This window comes from Arachis duranensis, chromosome 3 (genome assembly GCF_000817695.3).
Source record: "Arachis duranensis cultivar V14167 chromosome 3, aradu.V14167.gnm2.J7QH, whole genome shotgun sequence".
Lineage (NCBI taxonomy): Eukaryota > Viridiplantae > Streptophyta > Magnoliopsida > Fabales > Fabaceae > Arachis > Arachis duranensis.
The window spans coordinates 130,190,091-130,210,121 of NC_029774.3; positions in this window are offsets into that span (position 1 = coordinate 130,190,091).

Sequence of the window (20,031 nt, forward strand, 5' to 3'; positions counted from 1 at the left end):
CAATGCCCACCTTGGATATGCTATACCTTTATCAACTGAAAATCTTGGAAGATCAATAAGTTTGGCTGACAATAAATAAAGAGAAAATATATGTAACCTATCAAGACAAGAAACAAGAGCTCTTTGAAAAAGAAAATCGGTTGAATTATTTACAGTTTTCTGAAATAAATCAAAGAGCATTTGAAGCTCTAAAAATAATCTATGACAAATTGAAAGGAGAAGTTGAAGAGTTAGAAAAATTGATAGAATCTCTAGAAAATAGTGATGAATCGATGATAGAATTTGCAGAAATTTTAAGATAAATAATGAAGTATACAAAGATTGAAAGACCAGAAAACAAAATAAAAAGAAAAAGGGCGAAAAAATTAAAAAGTAAAATAAAGGAGTATAAAAGGGAATTAAATAATCTTCAGTTCGAAATTAGTGACCTTATAATAAAAAGGATAGAAATAAGAACAAATATAAACAAGTTGGAACTAAACTTAAAAAATTTATAAATGCCTGGAACACCATATTATGACTTAAAAGAATTAAAGCTTTTGAAAGAAAAAATGGAGAATGAAGTTGAAAAATTAAAAAGATATTTAGAAACAACAGAAAGTGTAGAAATAAAAGAAGTTTTGGAGGATTTGAAAAATTATATTAAAGAAAAAGACAAACAGATAAAAGATTTTATATACAATAATCAAAGCAAAAAAGAATATTATAAACTAAAACAAGATTAAAAAAAAAACTATAAAAATTAGTAATAGTAGAAATGCTCAATACTTTTTATGAAATTACAAATCATAAAGTACCATCAACCAAATCTATACAAATTATAAACTCATTCGAAGCAAAATATGAAGAGTTAATAATCTTGAAAAAGAAATTACATTTTAAAAATTGGTATCAGAGCCAAATTAACGATTAAGAGTAACACTTTTTCTTTAAGTAATACTTTTAGTGACACGCTTTTAAATCAATAAAAGACAAAAATCTGTAAATCTGTACAAAAGTACATCTGTACAGTAGATGGACCCTAACCTTGCATATCTAATATGGTTGATGGTTAGTTGACGCGTTCAACATTATTATTATACAGAGGTTTTATTTAAGTATTTTTTATTTTTATAAATAAAATAATTATGATAATTACTGAAATAAATAATTTTAAAAATATTTATCAAAATAAATAATTCAGTCTTATCTCGTTTATAATGTGCACGAGATAATTATACACGTATCTCGTTTATAGTGCGTCACTAGATAAGACACGTGTATATCTTGTTTACACTATAAACGAGATGTATGAAGACAAATTTTCATCCGCTATAAAAGGATGTGTAACTCTTGACATTCTCTACACACATTTCATATCTTTTTGTCTTGGTTTTCTCACAAAAACAAGGCAACAATGCCCAGTAACAACTAGGGATGGCAATTTTTCCCGGCGAGGCGGGTATCCGCGAGAAATTACCCACCAGAGGACAGATTTGCGGGTCATTTTCTCCTCGCGGGGACGGGAGACGGATATCCGTTTAATAAACAGGGCGGGGGCGGGGGCGGAAAGAGAGGTACCCGCCCCGTGATACCCGTATAATATCCGTATAGATGAAATTACATAAATATCCTTATATATATTATATGATGGAAACCTAAAAAGCTAATTCACACCTTTGCCTCACTCCCTCAATCTCTCATCAGATCACTCTCACTCTCTCAGGTCTCACCCTCTTCCTCTTCCTTCCTCCCTTGCTGGTGTCGCTCCGTGCTTGGTTCTCACAGCGTTGGCGCCACCTGCACCCGTCTCACCTCTACTCCACAAAGACGAAACTGCTCCAGCCATGTCTCTGCCATCATCATCTTCTTCAGATCTGTTGTCACCAGCCATGCCTCCGCGTCTAGAGGAGACGATAGTCATCTTCACGCTGCGCGCCTGAGGAGAACCATTGCAGTTTTCGTCACCGTCTAGAGGAGAGTTGTCTTTGTCGTCGCCGACATAGGAGCGAGATCCGCCTTCATCCCCGTCCAGAGAAGATCGTCCTTCATCGCCACCAGAGGAGAGCCAATGTTGCTCGCCTTCCTTCTCTCATTGCGTCGCTCAGTGCTTCCTGCTCGAACCTTCGCCTCTGTTCCACCTCTACTTTGCCGTTTTAATGCATATTTTGATTTTTAATTGATGAAATTGCTATGGTTTGAATTCTATTCATGTGAAATTGGATTTAGGATTAGGGTTTGAATTCTGTTAATTGGTACATTTGGATTTAGAGATTGATTTTGTTGCTGTGAAATTGAATTTAAGGTTTGGAGTTTGAATTCTTACTGGAAAATTGGATTACAATACTGAGTTTGGCTTTAGACTATATATCTTTTATTTTTTAATTTTGCTATTTTTTAAATGTTTTTAAATCTTTTTTAAAAATCCGTGGATATCCACGGAGACCCCGATCCCCGACGGATACGGGGTCCCCGTTACCCATTGCGGGGACGGGGACGGATTATGGGTGGCGGGGGCGAGGGACGGGGGCATGTCCCTGCCCCATGGGAACCCGTTGCCATCTATAGTAACAATGTATACATAATTGTGTGTGTTTATCCCAATTATCGTATGAGAAATAGCGACAACGGGGTGACATTTGAGTGTGAGAATCCGATATTATTGCGCATTAAAGTTGAAGAGTCTGATATTGTGACAGTGGGCGGCGGTTTGGTCACATGACGACAAATCTGTCAGAGTGCGTCAATGCAGTTCTAAAGGGGACACAATACTTGCCGATCTCCGCCATCGTGCACATCACGTACGAAAGACTTCAAAAGTTATTCGTGACGAAAGGCAGGGATGCGCATTCACAGATGGCGGCCGGATGCCGCTTATCCCAAAGGCTTGTGGCAGCCATTGAGAAGAATAGAGAAGACATCACGAAGATGTGTGTCACTCATTGTGAAGTCACGGAGGCACCCCCAACTGGGGCCTCGTGTGCGCGTAGGCCTAGGTGGTACGCCACGTCTTGCAGGATGATCATGACCTCATTCCACGGGAGATGAAACGTGTGCGTCTCCGGAAGTCAGCGCTCTACGAATGCCGAAATTAGGGAATTGTTAAAAGTGAACTCCCTGAGGGGCACCATGTCGCCGAATCCAGCCTCAGTCAGATACGGACGATGCGTCTGGTGGAAGAAGGGTATGACTCACTCGCCGCGGCAGTAGAAGGCGAGGCTTCTGAAGAATAAAAAAATTTAGCCTTATAGCAAAATAATTTTAAATTTTTTGTTTATTGAATTCTTAAACACTTTTCTAACTCATTATATCAATTTAATATGATATATAAAACATTAAATTTAAATAAATAGTCCTTTCTAACTTACAACTAGTTCGACTTAAGAACATATTTCTATGTTTCTAACCTAAATTACATATTACATACTAAATGGAACCTAAGTAGAACAATGTAAGTAGTAACAACTTAGAACAAGTAAAATTGAGTTCCAAACTAATAATTATGTCCTAACAATCTTCCACAAGCAAAAAAGAATTCCAAATTTTTACTAGAGACCTACTGCTAAAACTACAAACTATGTTTTAGTTATTCGCGACTACTCTAACCATGGCCACATACAAAAAAAAATTTCATACGGGATTAAACTAGAATTAAACAGAACAAAACAAACCTCAAAATCGACGGTCCCGACGTAATGCAATGTCTCGTTCACTCTGTTGATGTCTCCATCGTTTCCCGCCTGGCACGCCATCGCAGTATCAGTCGATAATATGGTCAGAAATGGATAATAGAGAGGAGAAAGTGGGTTGACAAAGTCAAAGTGGAGTCCAAAACACGCTTTGAACGACATATACTTATAGGCGTCGACAGGCCTTATCTCGTTTATAGTGTAAATGAGATATGTGCATAATCATCTCGTTTATACTGTAAATGAGATAAGACTGAATTATTTATTTCGGTAAATATTTTTTAAATTATTTATTCCAGTAATTATTATAATTATTTTATTTATAAAAATAAAAAATCCTTTATTTAAAGGTGTAGGTAGCTGAAATCACCAAAAATTTATTTTGATCTTCCAAAAATGGAAATCTTCCGTCTCCACTAACCTACCTTCAAAAGAAAAATACAAATAAGGCAAAACAATAATACAATCTATAAAATAAGAGTACAGAAATACAACATAAAGTAATTTAGTATTTATTGTTCTTTATATTTAATAATTTAATAGGTATTTATTTTAAGGTTAACAAAATGTTTCAAAAATTTAATTCCAAAAAATATTTTTGCGTGTGTGTTTTTGTTAGATTACTTAATTCCAAAATACCATCTACGTATCTACATATTTATTTTATCATCATTAATGATTAATTATTTAACTTAATAAAAACTTGATAATTAACATGGGAACATCAACATTCATGAATAAGTTTATGTCAACAATTAGACATGATAAAATTGTAAAATGTTTTAACTATTCATTTAATTAAATTATTTCTTTTGAATATCATTTAAACAATAAACGTGAGAAAATATTTTTTCACTAAAATTGTAATACACAATTGAATATGAGAAAAAAAATCAATCTTTCTCAACCAATAATTGATTCTTATTTATCTTCTTTTTTTAATTTCTCTTTCATATATCATTAACTTTTGTCTATTCATTATTTTCTAACATTATTAATTAAAGAATTTAATTATTAACAAAATCTATTGAATATATGCAATTTTTGACACAAATAATATTTAAAAATTAAAGATATTTTAGTTAGAGATGAGATTGAAGGTCTAACTTTTACAGGGAAAAAAAATGAAGAAGGTAAAAAAAATGGAGAAAAGAAACCGACCTATTGTTTTGAACAGTATAAAAAGTAAAAAGAATGCTCTTCTACTCTGCATCAATAAAATCTTGATCACACAACACAGAGAGATATCTATCGATGATGGCAACAGCGGTTTCTGCATGCGAAAGCAAGATCAACCGCAAACCCGCTTCCCCCTTCTTCTCCAAATCGGAGATCGAAGCAGCGAAGCAACTCATACAACTCAGTAGCAGCGGTGACGAAGAACAACAACAATACGATCATCATCATCAAAGCATGAGCAACAACAGCTGCAGCTACAGCGTGGTTCAGGGGACCAATAATAGCGGCGGTTGCGATGTTGTTTCGTCCGCCGCAGCGGTGGATGAAGAAGAAGATGAAAGCAGGTTGCTTCCGACGAGGAAGAACAAGAGGTACCGGTTCCTTGAGGATTTGTACAGCGTTACAGTTCCTATTGTTAAATCCAAGAAGAAGAAGACATCAATTAAGAGCAGAAAGTGATAATCCATGACTCCATGTTATTAATATTAACATCTTCACATGTGCAGTGTTACAATAATAATAACAATAATAAGCTAACTTTCTATCAAAGTTTGTATATATTACTGTTACTGTTATTATCTATTGAGAATAGGAATATCGTTTCATGTTTTGGTTTCTGGAAGCCTCTAGAATTTTCTCGTTTATTACCATGGAGTATTCAATATTCAATATATGTATACTATAAATCGATCGAGTACAATTAAAAATTAAAGGAGATTCCAACTATAGAATCTCTCTCCCTCGCAGATGGTGAAGATCTAGCGAAACATGGATTCCACTAAGTAGCTATAGTTATTATTCATTGAATATAATAATAATAACACTGCGGCTTTGGAATTGAGGTCTGATTTTGAGAAATCAATTCGGGTTGCGATTTTAGGACAATACAGGGTAATTGGGGTTTTCAAAATTCCAATTTTGAGCACAGAAAATCGAATGGGGGTGGGTGTTATTGTTTCGTAGAAGCAATAGTATTATGATCGTCGCGCGCAAGAGTTCATGGCATTCAGTAAGTAGGACATAAAATGTTAAAAACAAGATATAAAAAACGGAAATATAAAATTTAGTATTGTTAATATTTTTGTATTTTTTTTCAGAATAAATATAAAATATATTAGTTTAATATATTTAGATATAATGTTTTTGTTTATATTTTATTTATTAAATATAATTTTTTTTATATTTTTATTTTATTATTTTATTTTTGTAAACAAACACAGCCTAAGTACTTTACATGCCAAATGTAGTGGCTTTGTTTGTCAAGATTTAGTTTAGCTTATTTTGATGGTTAACTAATAGTTAGTCAATAAAATAATCAGTTTGCTACATATTTAAGCAATATTGTTATGTAAGTTTAACCAAGTAGATTTAACATTAACAAAAATTACTTTTATTAAAAAGAGTGTGATTACACATGCACACATCATTTTTTCAACTAAGTCATTTTTCGCATTCTTCCTCTTTCTTTTTCTCATTCTTCTTGTTCTCCTTCTTTTTCTTCATCCCGTATTTTTTTCTCACTGTTATTCTTTTATTATTGCTGTTGTTGTTATTGCAGTAAAAAGTGAGGAGAAAAAATTTTGAATTATGCAGGACAACGAGTCCAAATACACTTTAATTCACTCAAAAATGAATCAAAATTATATAATAATTGTGACACAATTAACTTAAAAAAAAGAGAAGTAAAAAATAATGATAAAGAATCTGCAGGTTTGATAAAGAATCTGTAGAAAATAATGGATGTTAATAATAATAGATTTTCCATATAAACTTAAAGATTTTTGCATGTGAATTTCAAGTTCAACTCAGGAGAATTTAGCTACAACAGACGAAAAGATTTTTAAAAAGGCCTTTTAAAAAAAAAGAGTATATATATTCATGGTATCTTATATTAAATTCATAATTCATATCAAAACAATTTGAGAGATTTTATTTTATGGGATTGTGAAGGTTGATCAAATACTTTTTTCTCTGCCTTTGTAGAATATTTGAGAAATATTCATTATATTCATTTTTTCTTGTTATGTTTTTTCTATTCAATTTTACTGGTTTTCTAATACCTTGTCCAAGAGCTAAACTCAAATTTAATATACAAATTGTGTTAAATTTGAGTAAATTAAGAAGAATTTTGAGAAAATGAAATAAGAAGGAGATGATGAAGAAGAAAAAGATGAAAAAGAAGAAGAAGAAGCAGTAGAAGATGAGGAGAAAGAGTTTTGAATTGTGCAGGACAATGAGTCCAAATGCACCTTAATTCACTCATAAATGAACTGAAATTACATAACAATTGTGACACAATTAACTAAAAAATGAGTATAAATTTACCATAATAATTGCGACACATAAACTCAGTTTAAAAACAAGCACATATAACACCCCGATTTTCCATATAATTATTCTCAAAAATTCTGTGACGAGAAATTTGATAAATATCTGAGAATCACCTCATCATAAAATAATAAGGCAGATTTAGACTTGATAAGCGAAAAGAATAGATATATCATGTGAGATAAAAACGTATCCTAAGCTAAAAATCGTACCAAACAAACTCCACCCTTTCATAATCAAACCGATTTTTCACCATTATAAAGTCACAGTTTTCTTTTTCCTTTCTCCACATACTTCTATCAAACATCACAAACACTATGTCTTTAATTATTCATTATGAATTAATTAAAGGAAAGTATAAATATATCATTAAGATTATTCAATTATGAACCAACACACATTAAATAATTTTTTTTCGGTTCAACCAAACCATAGACATACCCATCATCAGGAACCTAAGCATGATTAAAGCACTAATCTTCTTCATCCTTCTTATGGAAAATGAAACAGAGAGAAACCCCCAACCAAGGTTACACTTTTTGGTTTTCTCATGTGATGATGGACCCTGGTTAGGTGTTCTCTGGAGGAGGAACCACACAACTCTCTTCATCACCTCATTTCACTTCTTCTTCTCTTATTTATATGTCCACCACTTCTTTCGGGTCTTCTTTTTCAAATGCAAAAATAGAATCAGGAATGAGAAAGCAGGAGAACAACACTGGGAGTAGGAGTGACGCCAAAAGGAAGTTAAGGAGGAGTGTTTCCAATTTTTCTGGTTCTCCATCAATTAGAGTAGCAAAAGGAGCAGAGTGATGGCATGAGATGGGGTTGACCGAAGCTGAAAGGGATGACCGAAGCTGAGGAGGCACACCCATCTATTTTTTATTTTTCTCTGTTGATTCTGTTAGAATGGTTCCAAATCACAAGCAAGGAAGGAGTCTTGTTAAGAGCAACAAGCAAGCAAAATTCCCATATTTATGTTCATCAAAGAAGGTAAGGGATAGGATAGATAGAATATTATGTTTTCTATTGTGTGTGCTTGTGATGATTGATGGTTCATTATGTGCTTGATTGATGAGGAGTGCATATTGAATTTTTGTTATGATACAATGCAGAAAAGTGAACGTTTAATTATATATGTGCACTTGTAAAAAGGTGAATTGAAGAGTCTGAACTCTTGGGGCTGTGCTAATCACTCTAACAACTTTGATTAGTTAAAAGAAAGATAGAATTATGGTTTTAGAGGAATTTTAGGCTTAGATATAAAATTTGGTATGTGAGGTTCTTAAATTACTTAATGCAGAATTTTTTCATATTTGGCAGCGACTTAAAATGAATTCTGGGAGTAGTCCAGACCACCATTTTAGATGAAATTATTTTTTTGTAAAACCTTGGTGTGTCTTGAATGTTTCATAAAAATTTAAAGAAATTTGTCCAAGTGATTTGGGATATATGAATTTTTGAATCTTGGTAGTTGCTGTTGAATTTTTTTATTTTTCAGTTCTACAGTGTCATCTTCTAACTACTAGAACTTTCGATTTACTCAACATATTAAGTTGCTATAAAAAATATTTTGTTCTGTAAGTCTATTTTAGTTGAGTATAAGTTTCATGTTCATAGCTATTTTGTAGACTTGATTAAGTCTTTTGGAAGCTGGGTTGCTTGCTAGGAATTCTGAACTGATTTATGAAAACAGGGCATCACTTTCAATTAATAATTAATTAATCAAATAAAGTGATATGAATCTGAAACTTATTTGATCTAAAACTTAGGGTTGTTGAGTATAATCTCACCAAAATTTAGAAGCAACGGATTAGAATTGAAATTATTGTGGATTTTATAAAAACATTGATGCTTGTTGTTTTTCTGAATCCTTATGAGTGCAGTAGCAGAATTTTAAAACTTTGTATGAAATTCAATTCTAATATAAATGCAGTAAAACTAATTCAAATTAAATATTAGGATCTCTAGAATGACCTTACCAAAAGAGATAGTTCGTGCGTAAGCTTTCACAACATAAAAACCACATAACAAGACAACAATGTGCTATTCCAAAAATCTAGAATAATAGTCTCAATTTTTCTTCAATAGCTAGCATTAGACTGTCCAGAAAAATATGATTCTTAGTTCTTTAGAAACTTGTGTTCGATACAAATGCGTGGACATAAAGATTGTGTGAATTTGAGTCCGTTTGTTATATCGATTATTAAATAAAAGACTGGTCACTAGGGAGGTATTAGGCTAAACAAGTGAGGAAATGGATAAGAATGTAAGTTGTCCCTATAAATGTTTAAAGTTAAAAGGTGATGCGGATGTATGTTTAGTAATATGGTGATGCGGAGGTATGCATATCTATAAGGTGATACGGAGGTATGATGAAAAGAAAGGAAATGAGAAATAATGAATCAAAGAGATAATTGAAAATTGTAATTATTCATGAGAATTGTATGTTTGAATGTGCCTTTGTGCCAAACTGCTAATGCGAAAGTACCTGCTTAACTGATAGTCTAAGGTTGCTAATGCGAAATGTCCGCCTAACTGATAGCCATAATGAAAAAGATAATTGAGAATTGTTTGTTTTGTTGGGCCTTTATGCCAAATTGCTAATACAGAAGTGTCCGCCTAACTGATAGCCCTACTTTGCTAATGCGGAAATGTTCGCCTAACTAATATTCCATTTCTTACTGTGATGCAGATAGAAATGTTGTTGTAAAGTGACCTAACTAAGACAGGTAATCGTGATGCTAAGACATCCTAACTGACATGGATTCGCCAATGATGATACCAATGTGCCTGACTGACACAGTAGAGAAACCATATTCAGGGTTCGTTCCGAGTAACGTCGGGTTGCGGGTAGACAACTGACGCATGAGCTCATGACTTGCGCTGGGAATATGCATGCATCATAAATTCTTTGCGCATTTTATTGTAATTGTTTATTGTTCATTCTTTCTACTATGTGCTATCTTCTTCTTGTTAAATTTTTATTCTCTAATTCTTGTCTGTATTTTTAAAATTATATAATTTACAATTTCTCCAAAGTTTATAATAAGATAGTAAAATTAGGAATAACAGTTATAGAGAATAGCATAAAAAGCGACGTCGATCCCAAAGGAAGACACCACGAAAGAGTTATGTCAGAGCCTGCAATACGGGAATAGTCGAGAGACTTAGTAAGCGAGTCATTACGTTAGATTTATAACCCTAGGTCTTACGAGAGGGGTAGGTTTTCCGCGCTACACATTATTGAGAACCATATAGGTTCTCATCCCTTCCTTTTTCCTTTTCCCCACAGATGGAGGATTTTGACTTGACTGCTGCCACCGGAGTTCTATCCAGAGAGGTACCAGAGGAGCATGTATTTTTGAACCCTACAGGAGATGCTTGAGACTAGTCCTGAGACGATGTCTGCTTACTTGTTCCCCAATGGTGGAAAGAACGTAGGATAGATAGTCTTTGTTCCTTAGACGTTGCCTTCCCTCACCTTTGTAGCATTTTTGAGGGGTAGGACTTGATACTTTCTTTTCTTTTGTTAGTCCGGGTACCAGCTTAAGGGTTTTCTATATGAACCAGGTATCTGGAAAGTTGTCAGTTGTTTATACGTATATATATATATAATGTATATCTAAGTATGTCAAGTTTGTGTGAACTAACTTGAGATATATATATGTATGAGAGTTTTCTGTAATCTTGTTACTAATTTAATTTTGCTATTAGTTTGGTATTTATTTTATATTGTATATCTTTGGTGATATTTTTTTATTGCTGCTAATGGGTTTGTCAAGAAGAGCATATGATAAAAATAAGCTAACATACACGATTCCGTTAGTACGAAAGGCTCATATGTAGTAAATAGCATCGAGTCTAGAGTTTTATAGGGCTACTGAGAAGTAACACCTGACGACTGGCAGTGATCCAGACCTGCTAGAAATTGGATTGTTACAACTTAAAATCAGAGCAGTTCGTTCCTAATAGAGCCTGGGAATGGACTGACTATGCTTCGTTGCATACTCAGCTTTTTGTTTTCTCATGCTGTTAGGGTATCTTCGTTGATACATTTAGCATGATCGTCTACGAGCGCTTGTTCAAAAATTATTCACACTTGACCTGATATGTTAAGACTGATCACCTTGATGTAGATTGTTGGGAATGAATAAGACCTCAATGACTGTGAGTAGACGAACTTATCAATATAGGATTTCTTGCAACACATGCGATTAGCAGATATACTGCCATCATAAAACTTTTAAACGCTGATGACCACATTTGTGTGGGACGCATATGCTGTACTTAGAAGTACGGTTGACTGTTAAATGCTGGGATAGGAATAGTATGAGAATGGTAACGATGAATCCAAGACAGCTCGATGTGAGTGATGCACAGTGGAAGCGTGGTGACACGAGATACGAACGTGAAGAGTTTCCATCGACTTCGCTTATGGATGACCTTAGGATCGAACTCCTTTCCGTGTAACATGAGTAATGCCTTAATATAGTACCATAGTTAGGACATGTTCTTCTTAAGAATTTTCAATCCTTAGGTATACTCGAAGTTTCGAGGGTAAAACTTTTTGTAATGTGGATAGGATATAACACCCCAATTCTCCACATAATTATTCTTAGAAATTCTGGGATGAGAAATTTGATAAATATCTGAGAATCACCTCATCATAAAATAATAAGACGGATTTAGACTTGATAAGCGAAAAGAATAGATATACCATATGAGATAAAAATGTATCCTAAGCTAAAAATCATACCAAACAAACTTAACCCTTTCATAATCAAACCGGTTTTTCTCCATTATAAAGTCACAGTTTTCTTTTTTCTTTCTCCACATTTTTTTATCAAACATCACAAACACTATGTCTTTAATTATTCATTATGAATTAATTAAAGAAAAGTATAAATATATCATTAAGATTATTCAAATATGAACCAACACATATTAAACAATTTTTTTCGATTCAACCGAACCATAGGCATACCTATCATCAAGAACCTAATCATGATTAAAGCCCTAATCTTCTTCATCCTTTCTTTGAAAAATGAAAAGAGAAACCCCCAACCAAGGTTATACCTCTTAGTTTCCTCGTGTGATGATGGGCCCTGGTTAGGTGTTCTCTGGAGGAGGAACCACGCAACTCTCTTCACCACCTCATCCCACTTCTTCTTCTCCTATTTATATGTCCACCGCTTCTTATGGGTCTTCTTCTTCAAATGCAAAAATAGAATCAGGAACGAGAGAGCAGGAGAACAACAGAGGAAGTAGGAGTGATGCCAAAAGAAAGTTAAGGAGGAGTCTTTCCAATTCTTCTTGTTCTCCATCAATCAGAGCAACAAGAAGAGCAGAGTGATGGCATGAGATGGAGCTGACCGAAGCTAAGGAGGCACACCCATCTATTTTTTATTTTTCTCTGCTGATTTTGTTATAACGGTTGCAAATCACAAGCAGGGAAGGAGTCTTGTTCAAAGCAACAAGCGAGCAAAATTTCCGTATTTGTGTTCATCAAAGAAAGTAAGGGATAGGATAGATAGAATATTATGTTTGCTGCTACGTGTACTTGTGATGATTTATGGTTCATTATGTGCTTGATTGATGAGTAGTGCATATTGAATTTCTATTATGATACGATGCAGAAAGTCAACGTTTAATTATGTATGTGCACTTGTAAAAATGTGAATTGATGAGTCTGAGCTCTTAGGACTGTGCTAATCACTCTAGTAACTTTGATTAGTCAAAAGAAAGATAGAATTATGATTTTAGATGAATTTTAGGCTTAGATATAAAATTTGGTATGTGAGGTTGTTAAATTACTTAATGCAGAATTTCTGCATATTTGGCAACGACTTAAAATAAATAATGGGAGCAGTCTAGACTACTTTTTTGAATGAAATTGTTTTTTGTGAAACCTTGGTGTGTCTTGAATATTTCATAAAAATTTCAAGGAATTTGGCCAAGTGGTTTGGGATATATGAATTTTTGAAACTTTGTAGTTGCTGTTGAATTTTCTGGTTTTTCGGTTCTGCAGTGTCATCTTCTAACCAATAGAAATTTCGATTTAATTAACATATTAAGTTGCTACTAAAGAAATTTTGAAGGTCTGTAAGTCTATTTTGATTGAGTACAAATTTCATGTTCATAGCTATTTTGTAGACTTAATTAAGTCTCTTGAAAGTTGGGTTGCTTGCTGGGAATTCTGAATTGATTTATGAAAATAGGGAATCACTTCCAATTGACAATTAATTAATCAAATAAAGTAATATAAATCTGAAACTTATTTGATCTGAAACTTAGGGGTGTTGAGTGTAATCTCACCAAAATTTAGAAGCAACAGATTAGAATTGTAATTATTATGAATTTTATAAAACACTGTTCCTTGTTATTTTTCTGAATCCTTATGAGTGTAGTAGCAGAATTTTAAAACTTTGTATAAATATCAATTCTAATCTAAATAAAGTAAAACCTAATTCAAATTAAAGATTAGGATCTCTAGAATGACATTACTAAGAGAGATAGTCCGTGCGTAAGCTTTCGCAACATAAAAATCACATAACAAGACAGCAAGGTGCTGTTCCAAAAATCTAGAACTACAGTCTCGATTTTTCTTAAATATCTAACGTTAGACTATCTAGAAAAATATAATTCTTGGTTCTTTAGAAACTTGTGTTTGATAGGAATGCGTGGACATAAAGTTTGCGCGAATCTGAGTCTTTTTGTTATATCAATTATTAAATAGAAGACTGGTCGCCAAGGAGGTATTAGGCTAAACAAGTCAGGAAAATGAATAAGAATGTAAGTTGTCCCTAGAAAGGTTTAAAGTTAAAATGTGATGCGGAGGTTTGCTGAGTTATGTGGTGATGCGGAGGTATACATATTTATAAGGTGATGTGGAGGTATGATGAAAAGAAAGGAAATGAGAATCAATGAATCAAATATATAATTAAAAATGGATAATTATTCCTGAGAATTATATGTTTGAATGAGTCTTTGGGCCAAACTGCTAATGCAGAAGTGCTTGCCTAACTGATAGGCTAAGGTTGCTAATGCGGGAATATCCGCCTAACTGAGAGCTATAATGAAGAAGATAATTGAGAATTGTTTGTTTTACTGGGCCTTTATGCCAAATTGTTAATGCGGAAGTACCCGCGTAATTGATAGCCTAAGGTTGCTAATGCGGGAATGTTCGGCTAACTGATAGCCCGTTTCTTACTGTGATGCACATAGAAATGTTATTATAAAGAAGCTTAACTCACACGGGTAACTGTGATGCCAATGTATCCTAACTAACATGGGTTCGCCCATGATGATACCAATGTGCTTGACTTATGTAACACCCTAATATTCAAATCCTTATGCTCAAGTCATAAGTCAATGATATTACGGTGGTACGACTCTCAGGCGGATTTTTAATATATAAATATAGGTAAATTCGAAAGGAGTATTAATCGAGAAGCCTGAAAAGAGTAGAAATAAAATCGCGAAGACGTATCACTCACGTTTCGATAACAAAAAAATAAAACGTGAAGCCGAAAGCGATATACGGACAAGGCATAAAGGAGATTAAGAGATAGATAACAGATAGATATATATAACATAAGTAAATAGCCACTAGTCGCGACCCACGAAGTTTAGGCCGGCTAGGGTACAGTATGAAAGTAGTTGACAACAGTATATCCTAATCTCTCCCAAAGGAAACATGAGAGCCTCTATAGGCAACTTCAAAAGAGTTCAATACATAATATAATCTTTTCAAAACAAAGGTGGGGAGATTCTAAGCAAAACACAAAGTAGATAAAATAAAGATCTTCGCCGTCTCTCAGACGAACCACATCTCACTTCTGAGCACCTGGACCTGTATTTGAAAAACAAGAGATATATACGGAATGAGAACCCCGGGCCCATGGGTTCCCAGTACGATAAAAGTGCCAAATAAATACAATGCACTGCAATAAAAACTCACTAAGCATCCTAAACTCCTTTTCTCCAAGTATCCAGCCTAGATTCTCACTAATCCATGAATATGCATCTGTCGTAAGGGGATACTAAATCTAGTTCATGTTACACATGTTTCCCAACTTGCTGACTCTTCCACGAATCAGACTCAGAATCATAAGCAAAACCATCACCAGTTGTTCTGCCTCAGCAATTCTATATCAATACATCATACCCTCACATGGAGCTAGTGAAACCACATCACAGCGTCTACCCAGGGAGCTCAAATTATCTCATCAAGAACAGCCCTCAACATCCACCGACACCAACATGAGGGATCTCTCAGTTGTACAAACACAAGAAATACAGGCAAGTAATACACAAATAAGGTACAAGTAGAACAAGTAGCACATAATAAGGTAACATAGCATATATGATGTAGAAATCCAAAACAAATAGGCAAACCCAAACAATTCAAACATATGCAAATGATGTATGCCTGTCCTATGGCTGATGATATCATCTGTCGGTTATATAGCCAACCCGACATGTCCTGGTAGCTAACCATTGGACAGAAATACCCCTTGCAGAGCAAGTAGGCTTGAGCTACAACCCCCTTACTACTACCCGCTCAATTCAAAGCCAGTGGAACAACCACTACTGCGGCTACTACCCAGGCAGGTGTTTAAAAGCTCAACCTGGAGCGAGTGGATTCACCACTACTATCGCTACTACCCAGGCGTCACAATCTTTTACCTGGAGCAAGTGGGACAAACCACAACCCTTGCTACTGCCCAGGATCTCAGAATATACATTCGTTCAGTTTAAAAGCAATCCTCATTGTTATCAAATCTCAAACATTAACCTGGAGTAAGCGGAACGAACCACCACCCCTTACTCCTACCTAGGTATCACAAATACGTTCATTCAAAACTCCATAATTAAACTCATTTATCATAAACATTCTCATACATGGAGCAAGTGGACAACGCCATTGCCTACTACCCGGTTTCACACATCACATTTCAACATTTTTCATTATTATCCATTTAACACATTCATTCATTAATCATATGTGCATTTATACTCAGCCATAATCAATAATGGCTTTGCCGTAACCCGGCAATAACTCAGCCATCCGGCTCATGGTTCAATCAAGAACCAGCCATTTATCAATAAATATAGCCCTTTGGCTCATGGCATACACGGTACTTCCACCGTCATCCTCCATATCTCATATAATCATCTTTGATCATCATTGATCACTACTTTTCCCCTTGCTTCATTCGTAAGTTACCATATCCCCTAGCTCCTTCCACATTGCTAAGCATATCATAAATATTTAATACATAAGGGGTGAGATCGGAGGCTTAGAAGTATGAGATTTGACTTTTAAAACTCAAAAATCAACTTTGGCATGAAAACAGGGCCACGCGCACGCGCACACCACGCGCACGCGTGGATGGTGCCTTCTTGAAGAACGACGCGTACGCGCCAAGTGCGCCTACGCGTGGAGGGTCATTCTGCTAAAAAATTTTCTAAGTTAAAAGCTGCAGAATTCACAGATTCAACCCTCAATCTTCCGACGGACATAACTTTCTCATTTTAAATCGTTTTTTGCGCGTTCTTCGAACGACATGGACATCCTGGATCCAATTTCACTTCTAAACAAATTTGGCACAAAACAGAAATCTGCAGTCCAAGTTATGTCCCCTCAAAGTATGCCCAAAAATCATGTTTTCACTCAAAATCGCAAAGTGCCATTTTCAAAACAAGCCATTTCCAACTCTTTTCAAAATCAACCAAAACATGCCAATTTCATCCCTTTTCTTTGAAATTAATCAAAGTATATCAAAATCGACATTAAGCCTCCTCAACTCATACACTAACACATTATCACAATTCACAAAACCGCCATATAACTATTTTTACGCATTCCAAACAAATGGCTAAATTACAAACACATTAACATGTCATACATCCTTCCTCATCCCAATTTCCAACAATACTATTTCCAATCAATCATCATTATACATAATCAATATCATACTCACTATCACATGGTTTCACCCACAAATCAACCTTAATCATTTCTCAAGCATATATCACAACATACATATCTCTCATGCATCATCATACCATCAAGGCATCAATAATTATTATGATCACATATATGACCACATAACATACCTCAACCAAAACCAAACATACCTCATCTATACAACTTCACCCAAAATTACCAAATTCCATACTTCAACTCCTCAAACCTTATTATTCAATAACCAATCCAATCATTCATATATTTATTATCTGAAATTCATCCAATCACTTATGTCATCATACATTGCACACATCAACTTACCTTCCTTACCTCTTTCCGGTCTCCGGCCCAAGTTCACAATTTAAATGCATAAACCACAAATCAATACTCATTACCCAATACATCAAATTCTCAATACACCAAGCATACAAGGCCACACAATTTTCAACCCAACCATTAATTCACATTACATACCAACTATGCATATTAGCACCAACCATTTACATAATCCAAACTTAATCCTAGGGACATCTAGCCTAGGAATTCTCATCACACCACACAGTACTTAAATGAAACTTAAACCGTACCTCTTGTAACCAAATCAATTGAGCCTCTTCTATGGAAGTCTCAACCAACCCTTAGCTCCAAGCCTCACCAAAGCTCCACAAGCAACACCAACCTCCCATTTGTGCATCAAAATCACTAAATACACTAACATAACCAATTTCACATACATACATCAACCTAAGGCTCATAAAAATGACAAATCACAAGGGTTTGAGCACTTCTTACCTCAGCCCATATGAAGTAGGGATAGAACCCACTTAGAATCCATGTTGGAGTATCCCTAAACACCCAAAATCACAAGATTTCAATACTAACTACCCAAAAATGTGTAACAATAGGGAATTTCAAAAACTGGGCAGAGATGAATGGAATACTCACCACAAAACTTAGATAGAATTGTAGAGGATGAGAAGAGTGACGCATGGCCGTAAACGGCTCGTCAATCGGAGCTCCATAGCTTAAGTTATGGTGGTTTGAAGATCAAAGAGAGTTAGGTTTTCTCTCTTCTCTTCTCTCTTCTCATTTCAGCGCCCAACACCCCTTCTTTAGGGCAAAATGAGCTGAAATGCTCATAACTAATATTTATATATGTTGGGTCTCGGGCCCATCTAGGCTCGGTTCACTTATTTTTGTCCGTTGGCCCAATTTTGGACCAAAACCTTTAAGATTAGCGCTCTAAATCGCACTTCAAATATTTCTACCTCCCCTAATTGTAATTCCTCATTTCTTAATCTTATTTACTCATAATCAATTTTCTCAGCTGCAGTACCAGACAGGTCTCAGCCGGTACTATCGGTCAAAATTCTACTGCGCGCTTTTACGCAAAAAACTATGTTTTTCGACTCGAAAAAATTTACTGAATCCAAATATCATATTTAAATCATCAAATTCCAATTGCCAAATCTTCCAACCATATTCGCTCCTATTTAACTTATTATTTAATTAATTTTGGTTAGACCGGGTATTACAACTTACACAGTAGAGAAACCATATTCGAGGTTCGCTCCGAGTAAAGTCGGGTTGCGGGTAGACAACCGACGCATGAGCTCATGGCCTGGGCTAGGAATAGGCATGCATCATAAATTCTTTGCGCATTTGATTGTGATTGTTTACTGTTCATTCTTCCTGCTATGTGCTATCTGCTTCTTGTTAAATTTTTATTCTCTAATTCTTGTCTGTATTTTTTAAATTATATGATTTCTAATTTCTCCAAAGCTTAGAATAAGATAGTAAAACTAGGAATAACAGTTATAGAGAGTTGCATAAAAAACGGCGTCGACCCCAAAGGAAGACGCCACGAAAGAGTTATATCAGAGCCTGCAATACGGGAATAGCTGAGAGACTTAGTAAGCGAGTCATTACGTTAGAATCAGAACCCTAGGTCTTACAAGAGGGATAGGATTTCCGCGCTACACCTTACTGGGAACCATATAGGTTCTCACCCCTTCCTTTTCGCGTTTTCCCACAGATGGAAAATTTTGACTTGGCTGCCGCCACCAGAGTTCTATTTAGAGAGGTATCAAAGAAGCATGTGTTTCGGACCCTACAGAAGATGCTCGAGACTAGTTCTGAGATGATGTCTGCCGACTTGTGCCCTAATGGTGGAAAGAACGTAGGATAGATGGTCTTTGTTCCTTAGACGTTGCCTTCCCTCACTTTTGTAGCATTTTTTAGGGGTAGGACTTGATACTTTCTTTTCATTTGTTTGTCCGGGTACCAGTTTAGGGGTTTTCTATATGAACCAGGTATATGGAAAGTTGTCAGTTGTATATACGTCTATATATATATACGTATATCTAAGTACGTCAAGTTTGTGTGAACTAACTTTAGATGTATATATGCATGAGAAATTTCTGTAATCTTGTTGCTAATTTAATTTTGCTGTTAATTTGGTATTTATTTTATATTGTATATCTCTGATGATGTTTTTGGTTGCTGCTAACAGGTTTGTCAAGAAAAACATATGATAAAAATAAGCTAACATATGCAATTCCGTTAGTACGAAAGGCTCATGTAGTAAATAGCATCGAGTATAGAGTTATATAGAGCTACTGAGAAGTAACTCCTAATGACTGGCAGTGATCCGGACTTGCAAAAAATTGGGTCGTTACAGCACACAAACAAGACTGAATCATGAACAAAAACATATCCACAATCAATTTTAGATCACACAACGTCGTTAATATGTTTCTTCTTCTTTGTTGTTTGATATTTTCTCCTCTTTTTTTTTGGTTTTATTCCTTTCAAAAGAATAAATAAAAAATAATTTTGAGAAAATGAAATAAGAAGGTGAATATGAAGAAGAAAAAGATG